Here is a 21865-nt window from a genome sequence, read left to right on the forward strand (position 1 = left end):
CCAAACACAAGAAAATTCACTTGCAAGACAAATTGTTTCAGTGTCACACTTGCACAAAACGTTTCACAATGCAGAACTATCTTCACAAACACACAAAAATTCACTCTGCTGAAAAATTACCCACTCCAGTAACACATTCTTCCAGTGCCATTCATGCAGAAAAACTTTTCAAACGCAAACTTCACTTGCTAAACACAAGAAAAGGCATTCTTCCCAACAACTAGAAATGCAGTAAGAAGTTCACTACACAGGATTGTCTGACTAAACACAACAAAAATCATTCACAAGTCATGCAATGCAACATCTGCAAAGCAACGTTTCCAAACCAAGGACAACCGTTTGCAAAGATTTGCGTTAATCTACAACAACCAGTCTTCAGCCACGGTCAGTTGTACATGGCTTTTTCTAGGGTTAGATCTTTCGACTCATTATCTGTCGTCTCCAGCAAAACACCTATTCACAACTGCGTCTTTCAAGAAGTATTTCTTTCTTCTTGATTTCTGAATTATTTTCACACCGTTTTCCGTTCCTATTCTTACACCGCCGTATGCTACGGCGTCGGCTAGTATATAAGATTTTTCTTATTAAAATTCTATATTCAATGTGTTTCAATGGGCCTCCTTTGTCTTTACAGCTTAACAAAAAGCTGACTTTGTCTGGGTGGGAAGGGAAGAAGGAGTTTCTGCTGGATAATGGACAGAGTTTTATTGAATAAAAAGGGTTACATATTGCTTTAGACCCATGTATAATTACTTGTTTGTAAAATACTGCAATTGGATACAGTCAGCTATAGATTTCCACTGATTCAGCCATATCTGTTCATATCAAAGTGGCTGGCATCATTCTTCAATCAAATTTCTCAAATCTAATCTCAGCCTATCAGCTTTTGAAATAGCCCAAATAAATGCAATATGCAAATCAGGAGCTCTGGCACTCATGGCTCTGTTTTCTCACAGACAGATACTTTATTTATCCCCAAGTGGAAGTTAAAACTATACAGAAGCTTGTAACACCCTGGTGCACTTGGCTATCCTGAAAAGTGTCACGGATTCACATAAAGGACAATTAATACCAATATATGTTTCAGGAACACTTACTCTGAATACTGCATCTGAAAAAGATATCATGTTTAACAGAATAATCTTACAAAAAACAATATTGTATTGAAACGCAAATTCATTATTCTTGCAAGACAACAAAATAATGCTTCCCCTTCCCCTTCCCCTGGTTTCTTTATAGACCACAACTGGAAGAACAGAAATGGCAATAACAAGAATATGTATTGGAAATTTTCTGGTATCCAAGTCCCAAGCAAAAGAATAAAGTTATTTGTCAACTCAAGAGTCCAACATAGGCTTTTGTACTAGTGTACAAAGAGGCACCTGTTTTAAAAGGAAAGATAAAAGTCCTCTTCTCGCATTTTAACGCGCGCCTCTTTCTTCAAGCCACTTTGATTCTTCAGGATAGACTCGTATATACCACCCAGTCACTGATTTCCTTACTTTTTTTCTCTTTTTCACCATCCACATTTGTTATTAGTTTTTCTGGCAATTAACCCACTCAGAACCTTCCCAAATAATGCTGGGTAATTCCGTTAAGGTCATATATAGCCACATCCATCAAGGCATACTATACATATAAAAACAACCCAGGGAAATACATCTAAAACATTTGTCGAGCAAACCAGATTGCTACAAGCTTGTGATATATATATATATATATATATATATATATATATATATATATATATATATATATATATATATTGTAAACAAGGCTCTATATAGCGCCCGACCCGGCACAGAATACGCAGAGGCACGTGTTCACACTCAAAGGCTCCTTTATTTTCTTCAGCTGTGTGACACGCCTTCCCCGTGCCACACAACCCAAACACAGTCCAAACACAAAACACACAGTTACCACCAAACCAACACTTTCCTGCTCCACCACTCCTCCCAGGCAACCTCGTCCTCTTCCTCCCGATTCTGGCCTCGATTGCTGGGAGGCAGGCCCTTTTATACCCCACCCGGAAGTGATCCAGGTGCCTGACCAGCTGGTCTTAATTGCACCTCCGGGTGGGGCTAATAAACCGTCCAGTGTGGTGGCTGGATCTCTGCAGCACCCCCTAGCGGCCACCCCATCTCCCAACCGGGCTGCTGTGGTGGACTCCATGTCCCATGGAGCCACGGGGGAGATTGAGGAGGAATCCACTGCCAGGGAGACTGCCCCCAAGCACCCCGGGGAAGGTATTGCAATGTCCATAATGGCTCCCCAGGGCCGTATGCGGCAGAGGCGTCCCGGCCGGGCATGGGATCCGGCTGTCCGTCACAATATATATATATATATATATAGGGTGGGCCATTTATATGGATACACCTTAATAAAATGGGAATGGTTGTTTTTCTTGTGAAATTCCCAATAAGTTTGATGTGTCACATGACCCTCTTCCTATTGAAAAAACAAAAGTTGGATCCAAAATGGCCAACTTTAAAATGGCCACCATGGTCACCACCCATCTTGAAAAGTTTTCCCCCTCACATATACTAATGTGCCACAAACAGGAAGTTAATATCACCAACCATTCCCATTTTTGGAAGATTTTTCAAACTCCCACGAGTTGAGACCTTGGCCATGAGATTTTTTCAAGTCACACCCTACTTTCAACCATTTTCAACCACACACAGGGTGATCTCACCTCTCATTCGTGTGAATGCTTTTGACAGACACATTTTCTGTTCTCTCACCTCTTATGAATTTTAACGTTTTCCTCACTTTATGTTCCCAATTAACACTAGAATAACCATAGCCACAGAAAAAACTTGCAAATCCAGCCCACCTTAAATCCTTTCACACCTTTCCGTCAGCGCCTTTTGTCTTCTAAATGTGTCAATCAGCCCAATCAGCAAGCAGCCTGCTATACCAACCCCTCCACTGCCTCAGAACGGGCATGAAGTTCTCCCAGTTCCAGCCTTGATTGATTATCTGTGAGTGAGCTACCCAGGATTGTAAGGGGAAAAAAGGGGAAATAATCTGATGTGTGTTTTGTGTCTACAACAATCTATGTAAACACATTGTTAAAACGGAAAAAAACAGAGACATAAGTATATATGGTATTTGGAATAACTCATTTTATGACCTGTATAGTACATTTCGGAAAGCATTGTGGCACTGATGCAACATCTATATATATAATTCACTAAGGCAAGACACCCATGGAAAGCACGCCGGAAGGGACGTGGATTCACTAAGCTGCCGACAAGTAAGACACCTATGGCGCACGAAGGAAGGAGCCACACCCACCAACTCCAAGACCATTGGATATGACAACAACTCGCAGAGCCACGCCCACCAACTTGGACGCGACGACACAGAAAAAATGGTGTCATTTATATTCGTCTGTCGTAGAGGCCACATGCACCTCTGAGCCACATTGACTGTTCATAGAAGCATGTTTCTCGCGGAGGTGCATATGCAGCGTGTAAAACGGTTTGCGAGGGGTATCCCATGGTATCCTTAAAACAATCCTTTACAACTGAGGTTAAAATACAATGAAGTAAGCAGTCTTTAAAAGCCGAGTTTTCGGTTACGATGCACGACCGCATGCACCATAGCAAACTGTTTTACACGCTACATACAGCAATTCGCATCCACGACAAACATGCGTCTTCTTAGATGCTTCTGCAGGAACACGGAAAGTCTACGTGAGTCACAGGTGCGTCTGGACTGTACAAAGACGACAACAACTGAAGTGACAAGTTGGAGGTGGGCACATGAGCGATGGCGGTCCACCAGTTTTCAGTCACGGACGATTGTGTGTTGGTTCCGTGCATTGTTACAATGTTGCTTTTCTTGCTGATTTATTACATTACCGATTTTTTAAATGTTAATTTTCTCCCTGTGCTTAAAAATCATTAAAAAACCGGCCTTATTATGCGGCATATGGTACGCCGCGGGTTGGCTAGTTATTCATATTAGTCGTATTCATTCGCATGCCTTCTTGCGCTTGTAATCAGTGACCGCGTTTTTTTTTTTTTAGTGGTGATCATAGTGCTAGCTGAGTGTGGCAATATTTTATATATCCTACTTTAAGTTCCTCAGAGTTTCGTACATTCTCAGATGTTCTAGTTGGAAGGTAGCTTTTGGATCCTATTTGTTAAATTTGACAATTTCAAGTTTGCAGCTTATCTGGAAGGCAGTGGAGACAGGCTGAATCTAGGGCCTGTGATGATAGCAGCATATCTTCCATTTTACATTCTATTTAAAATTTATATTAACTTATAGTAAAAATACAGATGCCAGATCTCAACATTAATAATACATAACATTAGTAAATGTAAAAAAAAAAAAAACTTGAAGAAGAAAACAGCAAGTTTCTGTAAAAAGACTGCTGTGTGGCACTACGCCTGGAAATTTTTTCATGCTTTTATGCTTGACTTTTTATTATAGAATTTGAAATATGATACGCTCCATTTTTTTTTTCTTATTGATGTAAAGGAAACAATGTAAACAATTTCATACAAGTTTTTTTTGTTTCAAGCACCTATCTAGGTACCTCCTCCACATTACAAATGCCCTACCAGCATTTGTGTCACAGTGTAAAAATAAAAACGGTCACACAGGATTTGAATCATCAGGCAGTGTTTATTGAGGTTACAGAAGTCAAGCATACTTTCAAGTTGGAGAAGTAATTAAAATGTGTTGACGTGTTATGGGAGTTCAGTTGTGAATATTCATAAGTTTGGTTTATAGCATTACACAGCTCCTGAAAATTCCAATCAGATGGAGATGGATTGACAACCTTTTGTATCTCTGTCCTCATTATTAGGCTAGAATGCGTTCATAGGTACATGTAAAGAATTTCTTAATTTGTCTGAGTTTGTAGTATCATTTAATCTAGGAGAATAAAACATGGATAGCAGGATATATCTGGAAGTGGCAGTTATCCACAGCTAGCATAAGGTGACAAAGCCATTAGCTAAGTAGCACACTACAACTTTATGCGGTCTGTGGTGTGCCATAGCTCACTTTGTGGCAGCAGGTGAGTCTTAAGAGAAACATAGATCTTTTAAATCTTTTTAAATGCTGCTGCATAGCTACAGTGTTGTTATGGTGCACTAATTTAGGATAACAAACCGTTGATCTGCAAAATTCTGCAAAGTGTTTTTGCAGCAAAAAAGTTGTGTTTGTTGGTGACTTTCTTTGCCAAATATTTTTCTGGAAAATTATCTGTGGCCAGTTTTAAAAACATATTTTTTTCTTCCCATTACCCCATGATGCTTTGTAAGGCTACCGTGATTGTCACAGAGCTGTTGCAGCTATGTACTAAACGTTCATGCATGCACACTCCAAGTGTACTCACAGTTACATTTTATATCACTGCCCAATCTGTTTCACGCATGTGTACTTCAGTACTTCAGCTGGATTTGCATTTGTATTTGAGGGGTAAATTACCTGACCATAAGAAGAATCTTGTGGTAATGCTGTTTTGTTCTTCATAGATTCATTGAACGTTTTATGTTCACCAGTGATTTAAGCATGTTGTATTTAAAACACATGAGACCCGATGAAATAATAATAATAACAAAAGATTACTATTTACAAGGTGTTTCTATCGCCTTGATGGAAAAAAAGTTTGGAAGCATCTGCACAGATAGATTTAAAACCAAAAAGACGTGTCTGTGGCATGTATGCTGCTACACCAAATGGCTTTTCACCGCTCTGAAGATTGGAACTCTGTGAGCACAGTGATATATTTTTTAACCTATTCCTAGTTTAAACATCCTTAATTAAAACTGCTTATTAAACTTACTTTTGTACTGTAAAAGGGTAAGGTAATAATCCATTTAGAAATAGTCAACATTGTTTTGCATTTTTTTTCTTTGTCTACATAGCTCTATCAAACCCAACTATTCCAGTTTATGGTTGTAGAGCATCAGACCCTATCTTTGCAGCAATTGTGCAAGTCAGTAGATAGTCCAGGAGTGAGTGCCAGTCCATTACAGAGTCTAGTCACCCATGCTCACCCAGGGACCTGTTAAAAGTCCCCTGTTAGTCAAACCTGCATGTCTTTGGGGAAAACTGGAGTATCAAATGATAAATCCACTTGAATATGTAGAGAATATGAAGATTCCCCACCAACCAGATACAGCATTCAAACTCAGCACTGAATCCATTAAGTAGCAGCACTAACTACTGTTGTCCTTTTTTTTGTGTTTTTTTAATTTAATTTAATAAAATAATAGTAATTAAAATGGTGTAGCTTTAAATATATACTGTGGAATTGGTGATATAATGCTTAATAAAAGCATTTGTCAGTTTTAAAAAGTTAGGATATATAAAAGTGTTGAATCTTGATCCTAGGAGCTCTGTTGTCTGGGGCTTTATGCCCCTGGTAGAGCCACCCAAGGCAAACTGGTAATAGGTAAGGGATGAGACAAAGAACGGTTCAGCAAACCTTCTATGATGAATGAAAACTTTGGACGGCGTTTTCCCTCGCCCGGACGGGGGTCACCAGGGCCCCCCTATGGAGCCAGGCCTGGTGGTGGGGCTCAATGGCGAGCGCCTGGTGGCCGGGCCTGCACCCATGGGGCTCAGCCAGGCACAGCCCGAAGAGGCAACGTAGGTCTCCCTTCCCATGGGCTCACCACCTATGGGAAGGGTCAAGGAGGTCGGGTGTAGTGTGAGTTGGGTGGTGGCCGAAGGGTGGGACCTTGGCGGTCCGATCTTTGGCTACAGAAGCTAGCTGTTGGGATGTGGAATGTCACCTCTCTGAAGGGGAAGGAGCCTGAGCAAGGTGTGCAAGGTTGAGAGTTCCAGCTAGATATAGTCGGGCTCACTTCGAAGCTCAGCTTGACTGATCATGTCTTGGACACTCGGGTGAAGAGAGGGGCAGAGCTGTCAACTGATCACCACCTGGTGGTGAGTAGGCTTCGATGGTGGGGGAGGATGCCGGTCAGGCCTGGTAGGCCCAAACGTTTTGTGAGGGTCTGCTGGGAAAGTCTGGCAGAGTCCCCTATCAGAAGTAGCTTCAACTCCCACCTCCGGCAGAACTTCGACCACATCCTGAGGGAGGTGGGGAACATTGAGTCCAAATGGGCCATGTTCTGTGCTTCTATTGTTGAGTCGGCTGACTGGAGCTGTGGCCATAAGGTGGTCGGTGCCTGTCGTGGCGGCAATCCCTGAACCCGTTGGTGGACACCGGCGGTGAGGGATGCCGTCAAGCTGAAGAAGGATTCCTGCAGGACCCTTTTGTCCTGTGGTACTCTGGAAGCAGCTGATAGGTACCGGCAGGCCAAGCAGAATGCGGCTTCGGTTTTTGCTGAGGCAAAAAGTCAGGCATGGGAGGAGTTTTGGGAGGCCATGGAGAAAGACTTTTGGATGGCTACGAGGAGATTCTGGCCCACCATCCGGCGTCTCAGGAGGGGTAAGTATTGCAGTGTCAACACTGTACTGTATATGGTGGGGATGGTGCGCTACTGACCTCAACTCGGGATGTTGTGAGTTGGTGGGGGGAGTACTTTGAAGACCTCTTCAATCCCACTAACATGCCTTCCAATGTGGAAGCAGAGCCTGGGGACTCAGAGGTGGGCTCCCCCATCTCTGGGACTGAGGTCTCCGAGGTGGTCAAAAAACTCCTTGGTGGCAGGACCCCGGGGGTGGATGAGATACATTCTCAAGGCTCTGGATGTTGTAGGGCTGTCTTGATTAGACGCCTCTGCAACATCGCATGGACATCAGGGACAGTGCCTCTGGATTGGCAGACCGGGGTGGTAGTCCCCCTCTTTAACAAGGGGGACCGGAGGGTGTGTTCCAACTACAGAGGGATCACACTCCTCATCCTCCCTGGAAAAGTCTATTGGGGGGTCCTGGAGGGGAGGGTCCGTCAGATAGTCAAATCTCGGATTCAGGAGGAACAGTGTGGTTTTCGTCCTGGTCGTGGAACAGTGGACCAGTGGACCAGCTCTACACCCTTAGCAGGGTCCTGGAGGGTGCATGAGAGTTTGCCCAATCAGTCTACATGTGTTTTGTGGACTTGGAAAAGGTGTTCGACCGTGTCCCTTGGGGAATCCTGTGGGGGGTACTTCAAGAGTATGGGGTACCGGACCCCCTGATAAGGGCTGTTCGATCCCTGTAAGATCGTTGTCAGAGCTTGGTCCACATTGCCGGCAGTAAGTCGAACCCATTTCCAGTGAGAGTTGGACTCCGCCAGGGCTGCCCTTTGTCACCGATTCTGTCCTTAACTTTTATGGACAGAATTTCTAGGCGCAGCCAGGGTGTTGAGGGGGTCCGGTTTGGTGGAGTCAGATCAGGCCGTGATCTTCAGCTCTCTCTGGATCGGTTCGCAACTGAGTGTGAAGCGGCTAGGATGGGAATCAGCACTTCCAAATCCGAGACCATGGTCCTCAGCGTAAACAGGGTGCTGTGCCCTTTCAGGGTTGGGAGCAAAATCCTGTTTGAAGTGGAGGAGTTCAAGTATCTTGGGGTCTTGTTCACGAGTGAGGGAAGAATGGAGCATGAGATCGACAGGCGGATCAGTGCGGTGTCCGCAGTGATGCATGCTCTGCATCGGTCTGTCGTGGTGAAAAGAGACCTGAGCCGTAAGGCAAAGCTCTCAATTTACCAGTCGATCTATGTTCCTACCCTCACCTATGGTCATGAAATGTGGGTAGTGACTGAAAGAACAAGATTGCAAATACAAGCGGCGGAAATGAGTTTCCTCCGCAGGGTGTCTGGACTTTCCCTTAAAGATAAGGTGAGAAGCTCAGTTATCCGGGAGGGGCTCAGAGTAGAGCCGCTGCTCCTCCGCATTGAGATGAGTCAGATGAGGTGGCTCGGGCATCTGATCAGGATGCCTCCTGGACGCCTCCCTGGTGAGGTGTTCCGGGCACGTCTAACCGGGAGAAGGCCCCGGGAAAGACCCAGGACACGCTGGAGGGACTATGCCTCTCGGCTGGCCTGGGAACGCCTTGGGATTACCTCGGAAGAGCTAGAAGAAGTAGCTGGGGAGAGGGAAGTCTGGGCATCTCTGCTCAAGCTGCTGCCCCCACAACCCGATCTTGGGTAAGTGGAAGAAGATGGATGGATCTTGGATTACAATTTTACCAATATGAGTTATACAGTGAGATGAAAATTAAATAATGTTAAGTAATCATTTTACTAGTAATAACAGTCCTGCTTTTGTAAATTCTTTAAATCAATGTTGTAATGAAACAGAAATTAAAATTTTATTTTGGAAAGTTTAATGTTTACATACTGGACACATTTACACAAGGAAGATTATAATGATGCTTTGTTTGTATCCAGATGGATGAAAAGTCTTTGATATCTGTGAAGTGGCTGATTGATGTTGTCTTATAGAAAAAAGGGCTCTGTGAAAATTATGAATTGCAAGCATAAATTCACAGAATTCATCTTGGTTGTTGAAAAACAATTTTTTTATGCAAGGCATTTAGAAAAATGAAGTAAAGGATGCCTTGCAGCTACTATAGAGAAGCCATGAAAGTCAAATCCACTCGTCTCAGTTTTGTTTTTTCCACAGACTGCTTTAAGATAAAGTACTCAGTACAGCTTCATAATCATATAAAAATAAATTAGGAATGTGAATATGGGAAGATGGAAGAAAAACATTAAGGATCTAAAATGTTTGCCATGGCCACATTGCCCCGAGGCATACTAATACAGGGAAAGAGACTGATTCTTCCCTAGTGTCTTTGATGGTTTCTGTGTCTGTTGATGACCGTACCTCTTATTTGTGATGATTGGTAATGATTATTTGTTGTGTTAGAAGATGCCCTTGAAGTGCAGAAAAGCAGAAGAAGAAATAGTAGCCCATCAGCTGAGAAAAGGAAAGGGGGATTTACTGCCCTACTTTTATGTTGATTGTATTCTTAATTTCTGCTTTAAAGCTGTACCATGAATTCTTTGACACTTAAGAAAGTGCTGTCATGAGCACAAGAATTTTGCATGAAACCTTAAAAGTAAGTACTGGGATGGCAAGCAGTCAAGGAGTGACTTTCAGATAATTTTGTACTTCATGCTGCTTAGTTTAATGTTCAGTTGTGTTTTCAAAAGTTCAAGTCTGATATCACATTATTGGCTGAACTGTAGTTTAAAAACCTTTAGTGCCAAAAAATGTAAAAATGGCCCAATTTAAGAATAAACTGATTAAGCAAACAAACATAACACAACTGAAACTGTATTTAGTATGCATGCATTGTTTATTCAGAATGTAAAATCTTTGCTCAAAGATCAATATAAATTACAAAAATTATTTACATATGCTTTAGTCTTAATTTGGGATAATTTACTTGAAAAATGTATTTGAAAATGTTTCAACATGCATACTCTGAGGAGGCATGCAGCAGATTAGATCATGTTCTACTTATAGTAAATGCTTTTTTGTCAGTTTTTTACACATTAAAATTACATGTATTTAAATATCCATAATTATATACTGTATAGTCGGATGTGTTTATTTACTAAATTGCTAAAACATTCAATTTTGTTGCTGGTGAGGCAATGTGCGCGCCCAAGTCAACTTTAGAGCAGAAGATAAAGATGTGTGTGTTTAATATAGAGTTACTGTACCTTTTAGCAAACTAGTCTAAGGGTAGCAGCAAGACAAACCATAATTGCCAAACTACTCTCATAAAAGGTCCAATTTACAAAAACCTGCTGTATAGCCTAACTCACTTCTAAGCCCACTACTAGCGCTGGACTTCTCATTCAATAGTAGCCTTTGTTCTGCAAAAGACACCTTAGACCAGCGTTTCTCAACCTTTAAGTATTTGTGACCCGAGTTTTCATAACAGTTTTAATCACGCCCTTGTAAGGTTTTTTTGAAATGAGCCCACTAATACCAATTTGTTCTTTTTTAATTAATGATATATCATAGATGCATATTTTATTATACCTATTTAACTTTTGTCAACATTTGTCTAACTCTATATTTATTTTTCTAGTATCAATGTAGTTTAAGTTAATTTGTTTTGGTTTCAATAGATTTATTTTTCATATTTTCGATTCTTTTTTTTTTCACATCTTTGTGCCCTCCTTTTTGTTACTTCACGCCCCCCTAGGGGGGCCCGCCCCACAGTTTGAGAACCACTACCTTAGACAATTAGCAGGATTTGCACACCACATGGGTGTCAGAGAGTTGGATTTTTTTTAATTAAATTAAAGGTTTATCTGTTGTTTGTATGCATGCATGCTGAACAGATACTAACAGTACTCTTCAGACAATGGATTCAGAGCTTGAAAGAATACCGTCAACCTACTTTATGGATCTAAAAGGAGTCTTCAGCACTCAAATGCAGAAAGTCAGAGCTACCTAGAGCATGATTGCTAGGAACAACCTACCTGATCTCAGTCTGAGCATTGACTTGTTACAGACGTTTCTGTGCTAGTAATGAATTATTCATAATGAACACCATTTTAAACAAAAGGTTGCTCGTAAGTGTACCTCGTGCCTGAGTATCTAGGGCCTAAGGTCAATATTTGAGTTTTTAGTCATGTCGTCCAATCTGGTGAGGCTGCTCTGACAAATTGTGCATCTGTTGGACCAACTTAGAAAAGTAAAAACGAATACTGAGGGTTTGCTGAGAACTGTTAGTGGATGCCTGAATTCAGAATAACTATCTGCATGAGAAGAATTCTTCCTGCATTTCTGGAGAGGTCAGGGTAGTTTGCTAATTCTGATTACATTTATTTTGTAGACTTTCCAAAAGTTTGTGACTGTGAAACCTGTTGTTGTTATGATAGCTGAATATTTGACATATTTTGAATGCTTGTTTCAACAACCTTTTCTAATTGTTATTTCCTGCTATTAGTTTTTTGAGGTACTGAATCTGATTCATTTTTATTTTAGAATTTATTTTCAGTTATTAAAAATGATTTTACTCCACTAATTTGGTTTCCTGGGGCACTGCCATTTTGAGTCATAGTCGTCATGATGTAACATCAGTTTCCATGGAGTGCCGTCCAGGAAGTCACTAGTACAAGGCTATAAAATATATCAGTATGTCAGATTCACTGTCATCAGAGATTGCACATATCCAGAGAAAAATATTTGCATGTGTGTGGTGTTTATTGCACTTTAGAATTCCCAGTTACAAAATTTTCCTTCTGAAATAAATACTGATTTATTTGGTGGATTTTTTTATCAAACACGTGCCTCTATGTTTCGATTTTATAGATTGCATCATGTTTCTTCTCTTGGTCATCCATATGAACCTTGCTTGCATTTTCCCTTGCATGGCATAACAGGTGCATTTATGGAAAGGGAACAAGAACGTGAGGTTTTGCTGCATATCATACCATACCCTTATTTATCCATCATTAATGTTGTTTAAGAAATGTGGTCCCTACCTAGAATTTCTGAGCTTATTCTTTGTTATTTGTTGAGATGTGAGTAATATGGTAAAGAGTAGAGGTAGTTTGGGCATTTATTTTAGATCCCCCATGTACTAGGCGTGGCCCGCTGGCAGAGAGCCAAGGGGCAGACCCAGAAGGAATTCTATATCTAAGCTGACCTCTGAACGTCTGAGAAGTTCCTGGGGATACAGTGGTCTGGACAACTGCCGCTGCAATCCTCACAAGGAAATGTTGAATAAAAATGATGATAATCACCAGTACTATTTGCTAAACCTACACTCCAGAAATAGAATGAACATATTTGGTAAGGCATGGATAAATTATTTTAAACAGCCTTGACTAGTGACTGATTAGTTTGTAGTTTTTATTCTCAATATTGGCTTCTAGGTTAAAAATGTACCATTGAGTTTTACTTTTTTGCTGGAATTAAAATTTAAACTTCAGCAGCTTACTGTTTAGTAGTCTAGTTATAAATTTCATTGATAAATGGAAATCACACATACTGTTTATGATTTTAAATAAGTTGCTTTTTTGACAGATGGCATCATTTTTTATTTTATTCTTGAGGCATTTCAAGATACATAATTATGGTCAGTTTGGGAAAAAAGACACTTGAAGAAAAATAATCATTTATATTTAAATTGGTGGCAGAAGTTGGAACCACACTTGGGAGGGAGCCAACCCTAGAGTAATCAGCAGAAGAAGATATTCACTTTTTACCGTATTGCTAGCTATAAATCCTTTGTATTGGGATATTCATTATTACTCTTTGTAGGAGAATAGAATATTTTAATGAATATACAGCACATTTATATGTAGAATAAAGCGCGTAGTGAGCCTTACTAATATTGTAGAAAATAGTTTATTGTGGGAAATTAAGATTATAATTTATTTGGCTCTTCCATTTGTAAATCACAGTGAAGTGTGCCCTTGTTAAGCCTTTCCCATGCATTTCTGTAGTGTACTCTATCTTTGAGTTCATCAGATTTAGACTCTTTTTATCAGAGTGCTTCTTTTGGTGTAAATATATATGTGTGCACCTACAAAATACAAACACAGAATGAAGATAAAATCCTAAGAATAACCATAGACCAGTAACTTACAAAAATAAAAACTGAGTTGCCACATGTGCTTTGCCAGTCAGTTTCAGCCCACTCTTAAATGTTTCCTGGCTGAAAGTGGACTGATTTAAGAAAAGTTAGTGGTGAATACCATCCAAGCAGGTGATAGTGATAATATAGCTTTTAAAAAATAAATTTCAATGACAATTTAAATGTACTACTGAGCAGAGATGTAGAAGAGATATGTGCACTCTGTATGATGGAAGAAAGAAGTAAGTGTCAGTCTGTTGATCTTTATTACCATTTTATGTTATTTCCACAATGCTATTTTGAGTTACTTGACCACTTTGGTGGGGCTACTCATGCTACAAAATGAGACAGTATAAATACTGTATGATGGTGTCCATTGGGTTCTGTGTCTTTGTGAGCTGTAGATGTAGTTAGTTTAGAATTCATGGCGGCCATACTGGTAACATTAGTGTTTTGGTTTTGGCTTTGTTTCTGGATTTGATCTTTGCTTTTCTTTTTTCCTTTGAGATTGGCTATACAGTTCATGATCATTCTTTTTGTGATCTTTTGCTTCTCCTTGATCACATCTTTAAACTTCATTTTCATCTCCTGATCTCTTTGCTCACAATAACCCTTGGGTAGTTTAATGTGTTTTTCAAATCTTGGTGGGCATAATCAGATATTAAAAACACACATTATGGAGTCTCATTATGGATATCTCTCAGCCTCAGTGTGAGATCATGAACATAGAAGATTGTGAAAACCATTTTTGCACTGTCCATTTTGAAATAATGCTATTGTAAGTCAAGAGCTAGCTTACCTGTTTAAAATAGAGTAACAGACTGTTGGTTACTCAAAATTATTAATCTAGGGCAACACAGAATATCTTTGCATTTTTCCTTCACACATTAATACCAAAAATCAGTAACTATGGGATTTTTAAGTTTTAATTGCTTATATAGTTTTTTGCAAACAAGTTCTTTGTGGTAGCCATAGTGTTGTTTTCAGATTGCCGTGAACTTTGTACTTGCATTCCAGCTAACCAAGGAACATTTCACCACTCTCCAGTTTCATAATAAACACAAATGCATTAAAATACATAACTTCATTATATTTAATAGAAAACACAAGTCAGCTTACCTGACATAATCCTTATTTACATCTATTTTTATGTTCACTTACACCTCCAGTTTCTTTAATGCCTTATGAAAGAAACGTGGAAATTAGCCCAGCTGGGATGGAAGTGGTAAAGGTTTGCAACAATTCAAATCATCAAGTCTTTTCCAGGTCAGACTGAATTCTAATGATTTACAGATTGCTAATACGAAATATTAGTGCCCAGTAATAAAGTGAAAGAAAATGAGCAAATGCATGTCTATTACCATTTCATTATGAACACCTTTCCCAAGATTGTTTATGGCTTTTCTTCTTTTAGTTGTTTTAAGATACTACAATTATGTCATCTATAATGTTTATTAAACATGCTAGCAAATCAAATTTCTAACCTCCCTTTCGTTTCCAGTAACATTACCTGTTTCAGTCATTGCATTTAATTTATTTCTTCATTATTCAGATTATATCTTAGTAGCTGCAAGTGTTCAAAATAAGGTGATACCATAGATACTGCACAAATGGTGATTAGCCAATAAAACAGTGAGAAATGTTTGGCTACCCTTATATGAATAACAGTTGCTTGACTGGATGAATATTGTTCCTGCTTATGAATGTTACCCGTATATTGTATTTTCTGGAGAGTCAGACTTGTCTAATATTGCTTACACACAGTACAAGAAAGTTTCAAAACTCAAGAACATAAAAACCAATGATTTGACTTAATGAACAAGTGATGCATTGTTGAAAGAAACATTTCTAAATGTTAAAGCTTTTAAAGCATAAATGGGTGTCAGATGATAGTCAAGAGATTAGCTTTTTCCTGCAGCAGCAGCAGTAGTTCTTAACAACAGTGATCAAGAGAGAAAAGCAAAGCATTCTGCGTGAAAATGCACCCTTACATTTTAGAATTCTATAAAATCTTATATAAGAGTCTGCATTCAGCATAGGTACCGAACCATCAGGTTATTGGAAGTGACGAAGGCAAGTTTTCAGCCTTTTCATTTGTATCATAGTGAAAATCATAGTTAATAAGAGTTTTTGCTCATCTAAGGTGTGTCTGATTTGCTTTTGCATTGCATGCCTTTTTTGTGTTCTTAAAGCAACTACTTTGGTAACTACTTTTAGCAACTACTTGTGTAAAGTAGTCATGATTGATGTGGTGTGCTATACATAATTTATGAGATTCCAGAGCATGCCATAGAACTGCAAAATTACAGGCAGCAACCCAGACAAAAGTAGAAAAGTGAGCGTGAGGTGGTGTATCTTTTAAAAAAATATGTTCATGAATTGGAATGTCAAAAAATAATTATGAGGATAAAACTATGTATTTTTTCTCTTCCTTTATCTTTTTCATGAACTAGTAGATATAAAATAGGTTTTAAAGTGCAAGTCTGAAATGATTTATATTGAATCATATTTGTATTAATTTCTCAATATAAAATATTGCATGTATAAAACTGCTTTCATTTTACAAAGGTAATGAAATAACTAAAAGGCACAAAATTGTTTGCTTTGAATTTACTTTTAGTCAAATCCCTCCTTGTATAGTTTCTGTACAGTTTGATGGCTCTCTGCCTTGTGAGCCATCTTTGAGTTATTTTTTTGGAACTTGTTTTCACTTTTTTTTTTTTTAACTTTTAAAGCCATTATGGGCCTGTGTAGGCTGAAGCCAGCAAGTAGTAGTTGGGGACTGACTTAGTTAAGGTGAGCCTCTCCTGGGCAGGTCAGTGAAAGTCCTGGCTTGCTTTACAGGTGACCGTATCACTAATCTATTCACAACAGTAACCATAACTTAGCCTAGGTCACAAACTTATTTCCCAGCAGTGAAGCAAGTGTAGATAAGAGATGCTGGACATAAAAAACTGAAGTGATTTCAAAGCATTCATTAGTAATTTTTATGAGTTCAAACAGGGCAGTAACTTTTCTTGTAAAACTGGCATAACCTGACAAAAATAACAACTTTTAAACATGTTATATAGATTGTAAATTTTATTTCATTAATGGTAGAGTTCTGCATTGTGTGTTGCATATTATGTAGACCTGTGTCTGCTGTTACCTATCTATCTCTTTATCTACCTAGAGGGTCCTCCTGTCTATTTATTTATTTGTTTATTTGTTTTCACAGGATAAATGCTGTTTGAAAAATCAGCCTTCATTTTAGCCTAGTCAGTGTTACGCCAATCTGATGAGCTTGAACACCTCTGCCTTTTCCTGGTTCCGTGGTGGAGCAGTGTCATTCAGCCATTTCACTCAATAATAAATGTCCTTGAAAGGTGAGTGAGAGAAAAAAAAATGTGCAACATAAACTGCAGCTACTACTTGCAGTTCGTAATTCTCTAGTGTGTTCTGGAATCAGGATATATTATTAGAGTCAAATGTTGAGATCCCACAGCTGTGCCATCTGTGCAATGATTAGTAATTTTCTCCTTGAGGAACTGTTTGCCTGTTTTGCTTTGCAAAATGTTCTTTCTAATGTATGAGCCTTACCTGAAGTCTCAATAATACTAATGGATTAGAGCCATATACAATGTAGAATGAAAATATGCTGGTAAAATAAAGATTTAGACACCATCTTTGAAGGCCCTGTAAAAAAAATCTAATTTTATAGATTACTAAAAGGATTTGTGTTTGCATATAGATGGAATTACTCATGACTGATCTCTTCATTGTTCTTTATGATATCAAAATTTAATGAAAGCAACATATTTGCCAAATATCCTAAAAGCAAAAGATTGTATAACAGAACTATATGACGGTGACATTAACATTTCTGAACCTTTTATGATCTTTAATCGCTGATTTTAGAAAAAAAAAAAATCCACAGCACAAGTACTTTATAATTAGGTGGAATTTCCTTTTTGAGTGTTTTCCCTTACAATAAGGGACTCTATTACTTCTAGAAAACAAAGCAGAGTGTACACTGTAGTAGGCTGTGTATCACTAGAGATAAGTAAAGGCTGCTAGTAGTCCAAGCTACTTGTTCTGAAATAAAAATAGCCAAAAGGTGTTAATGCTGAGCTTGTGCTGGTGGGGATGATAATGCAAGAGCTAAGTTAAAAAAAAATGCAGTTAGTGAAGTGAAAGCAAAAGTTGTTCAAGGTTACCTTTTAAAATACAAGACCAGTGATCTGGAAAATGAGAGCAACTAGAAATATGACCCTTTGGTGGTCTAAAACATGGGTGGGCGGCCATATTCTTAAACTGTCATGAAGCAATCATCAGTTTTCTTTTACAGAGGTGGGTAGGAGGGACAGTCTGTGAAACTGCATGAAACATTTTGTCCCCCAGCTCTCAGTAAAAATGACCTACTTTCTTGGTATTTAATAGCTACCGTATTTGCTAGTCTGATGCCTACAGTGGTATTTTGCTGCTAAAAGTCCAAATCTAATTGGTTGCAGTACTGATTTCACTGGTTATGAGCAGAACTTTCTTTCATTTTGGTTGTACTTTGCCTAAGCCACAGAGTATACAAGAAAGGTATTAGGCATTACTCAGTTACAGAGAAGACCACAAACATGGGTTGAAAACAGAAACAGACAGAAAATATTACTAAATTTTTGGGATCAGCACAAAAACAAAATTTGTTTAACGCATTTTTTAACTATACACTCATATTTTTTCAAGGATTTCCCAGGTCAGTACTTATGTATTTGTTCTATAAATGTGAGCTAGCGTTTAGATGATTCCTGCTGTAAATGGAGATTACTTTCCTTTTCATTGGTACAGATTAACGTGTTAATTTTTTATCTATGAGTCTCGGCTATCTACTAGGCTTATTTATGCTTTAATAAACTGGCTATTCACAGAACCTTGGTTTAAAAAATACCATGTATGCCCTTTTTCCTGTTAGACAAACCATGATGTTGATTTCTGGGAAACCTTAACACATGGCCATGTAAATCCTTAACTGGGTTACAGTTAAGGATTTCGTAGTCTATGCATGTCCATTCATCATTGACGAACTTTTTCAAGACAACTCTATCCCACCAGTCTTTGCTTTGCCTAAATATCTAACAACCAGAGGTAAAAAATGGTGAAAGAGTTCACAAAGATACATTTCCTGAGGCAAATACTCTTGCAATCACGTTATTCCTTCTCCTGGATATAATAATCTGTCTCAGATATTTCAGAAATCACTATGTTTATGAGCAGTGCTAACCTCAGCAGCAAAATCTTGGGATACACAGGGTCAGTTGTAGTGTGCTGCCAGCTCAGAATGATCCTGTGCTGATCTGGTTTTAGTGCATATTTATGGTAACAAAAGTAGCTTTGGACCTGTTACCGTAACACTGTTATGTACCTCAGAGTTGTAGACTGGCAATAGACAAAGACCGTTAAGACTAGCTGCAGTTGGAGTATACTTTGTGGGGTTGGTGAAGGGGAACAAATTTGTGTGGTAACTTAAACCATCTCATGGGCAGGTTCAGAGGACTTCGTAAGATGGGTAATGTTACAACATAATTTCTGTACATGTCACACAGATGGTTACAGACATGAAAAAGTAGTTATATTCCATTAAAAATATAAAAAAAATGTATATTTGTGCTTGGACTAATGTATAGCATGAATATACTGAAATTAATGCACAACAACATCTGACCACATATACTGTAGTCCTATAAGGTTATAATAAAGTTCAGAAGTCCAGATTAGAGAATGTGACATAGCAGACGTAACCAGACATAGCAAACACGTCTCTTGCATACAAAGTGATTGCTTTGCCGTTACTGTACTTCCTCTCATTGTTTTAATGTGAACTATCCCTACTTAAAACTGAAAAGTTTACTATATAACCGTGTATGCTTTGACTCGTAGGCTACAGCTCCCAATCTCACATATTTCGTGTCTGTGGAACATTGTAGTCTTATCGCTCTGTTATTAGTCAAAACAGGAATACTACAGTAGCCTTGTTTCATGGAATATATCATAGATGTTAAGCAGCATGTACCTGTATTTAACTCAATGCAATAGAAAAAGACCAGCAATGCATGGAAATGTTTATATATTACGTTTTATGGTGCTTGGCCACAAGTTCTGAAAATGTGCATTGAAAGTTGCTGCCAGTTTCGTCCGTACTGCATTCGAGTTTTTGCCAGATCTCAATACGAGTATGTACAAAATAATACAATGTCTGTATAAGATTCAATATGTATTATATAGAGCTAGTGATTTGTTGTGCAGTTTGCTCTACCTTGAGACATTTTTTACGAATATTGTCTAGCCCAGGGGTGGGCAATGTTGGTCCTGGAGAGCTGCAGTTCTTTGTTCCAACCCACCTTCTTAATGAGAAGTCAATTACTGCTGATGAAGCACTTATTGCTTAAGTGATATTTTGATGCTTCATTTTAGTGGTCTCATTTGCTAAGGTTCCCCACCCTTGATTCCTTATTTCCATCTTAAACAGCTGCATTCCCTGTTTTAATGACTCCTTATTAGCAATAAGATGACAAAGCAGTCAGCAGTTCACCATCTAGCTTGTTTCGATTTACATCTCTGAGTGTTCATCATGCACTGTTTGATTTATTAAAACACAGTAGAAAATGTGACTGGCTTCAAATCATTTTGATGATATCCTTGGAAAGGAAAAAAATCTACGACATGAGAACCTTACATTGCAGACTAACAAGCCATAAAATTAAATAAGGTCTGAGATTGGAAAGGATGGGTTTATAATTAAGCAGTTGGGTTGAAATGAAAACCTGCAGCCACTGCGGCTCTCCAGGACCATTGCTCACCCCTGGTCTAGCCTTTAACTACTGTATGTATTTTATTGATTTTGAATACTGTTGGATTAATTCAGTTATTAGGAAAAACTTTATGCATATCTTCATTATCTATGTAATTAGGAAATAGTTACAGAGAGACAATTATGTTTCACATATGATTTTACTAACGTGCACCTCTCATCGTCATTACTTTCCATGAAGGGTTTTCAGGGCATTTTCATATGCTTAAATAGTGTTGACCTTAATGACAGCTTAATGATTGTAATTATTTTTTATTAATTTTACATGAGGATGTACTTTTCCCTTGTGTTCTATCCTTTTAAATCGAGAGAAATGCATAGCAGCATGTTGTTAACTGAGAGAGGATGAGATGTTAATTGCTGGCGCAACTTTATTAACGGGCAGTCAGATGGCTAGTTGAGCAAACTGAGAGAAAACACAAGTCAAAAACATGACTAGCTGCAGAGGGTTTAAACTTGGGACTAAACTTGTTCCGCTATTCATTGAGACAACACTTAGACCTGAGGATCATCTCATCTTAGCACTGTACTATGTATTCTGGTCTTGATTCACTGCAAGTACGATACTTTCTCAGGTGCACTGCGACTGACTCACTGGATTGTTTTTGGATTCACGGTTTCCGATGATGTAAACAGGGGTTTTAAGAAAACAGGTTTCTGCTTTAACTGGGTTACTCACTTTTACTTGTTTGTATGTGCATATAAACACATTCGATAAGATGTTTCTAAATACAACTAAAACTTGGCAAACTGAATCTGAGTTTTTCTTTAACCAAATTGAACTTTGCACATTTGGTGACGTTATGCTGTTATGATTCTTCCCTAAGAAGGGAAGCTATCATCAAAGAAAAACAAAACTTAGGTTGGAAATGTTACCATAGATTTTGTCAAAAATTAAAACAAAATAAAAATATAAGAGCCAACAACAATAATGGAATTCTGGAGGGCCCCTGTGTCTTTGGATTTTTATTTAAAAATAATTTCACAAGCAGAAGGGCCTTCCTTTAGGTGTAGGCCTGGTCTATGGGGGTGATTTGTTCAATCTCAATCCTAAAGTTTAGTCCCAGTACAATACTGGACAACTCTGTGATGGTCAAATTGAAGTGTCCAAAACTGATGCATTTGCATCTATGCTTTGCTGCACAGGCTACTAAGAGGCAGATTTATACTTAATCCTGTCAGCCTGACATGTAGGTGTTCCACCTCATTCCTGTAGGCCACTTCCTTCCCATCTGAAATTACTCCAACTATTGTGGTGTCATTGGCAAATTAATTATAGTATTCAGTGTGTAAATCGGGTTACAGTCATGGGTAAAGAGAGTAAAGCACATAGGCTCATCATGCGGCACTTCAGGATTCATGTGTTCAGGATGAGATTAGAAGAAATGTGGTTCTCAATCCTGACACACTGTGGTCTGTACAGGATGAAGTCCATGACCCAGGAGCAGAGAGAAGTGTCCAAACTCAGGTTTCCTAATATATTGATAGGTGTATGGGGGATTGTGATATTACGTGCAGAGCTAAAGTTCACAAATATGATGTTTACATACTGTAGATATTTGGC

At 38.8% G+C, this 21865-nt stretch overlaps 1 protein-coding gene across 9 annotated transcripts in view; it reads left to right on the forward strand.

Annotated features, from left to right (window-relative positions):
• Positions 1-21865, forward strand: part of apba1a (amyloid beta (A4) precursor protein-binding, family A, member 1a) — a 388552-nt gene that overhangs the window by 208751 nt on the left and 157936 nt on the right. For 8 of the 9 annotated variants that reach the window (XM_039750752.1, XM_039750743.1, XM_039750749.1 and 5 more), the window contains one exon: positions 16681-16828. The exons of the other annotated variant lie outside the window; for it this stretch is intronic. The gene's annotated coding sequence lies outside the window, so the exon portion shown is untranslated. The remainder of the gene's footprint in view (positions 1-16680; positions 16829-21865) is intronic. 9 annotated transcript variants of the gene reach the window in all.

Source organism: Polypterus senegalus, chromosome 4, assembly GCF_016835505.1.
Source record: "Polypterus senegalus isolate Bchr_013 chromosome 4, ASM1683550v1, whole genome shotgun sequence".
In the NCBI taxonomy this organism is placed as follows: domain Eukaryota; kingdom Metazoa; phylum Chordata; class Cladistia; order Polypteriformes; family Polypteridae; genus Polypterus; species Polypterus senegalus.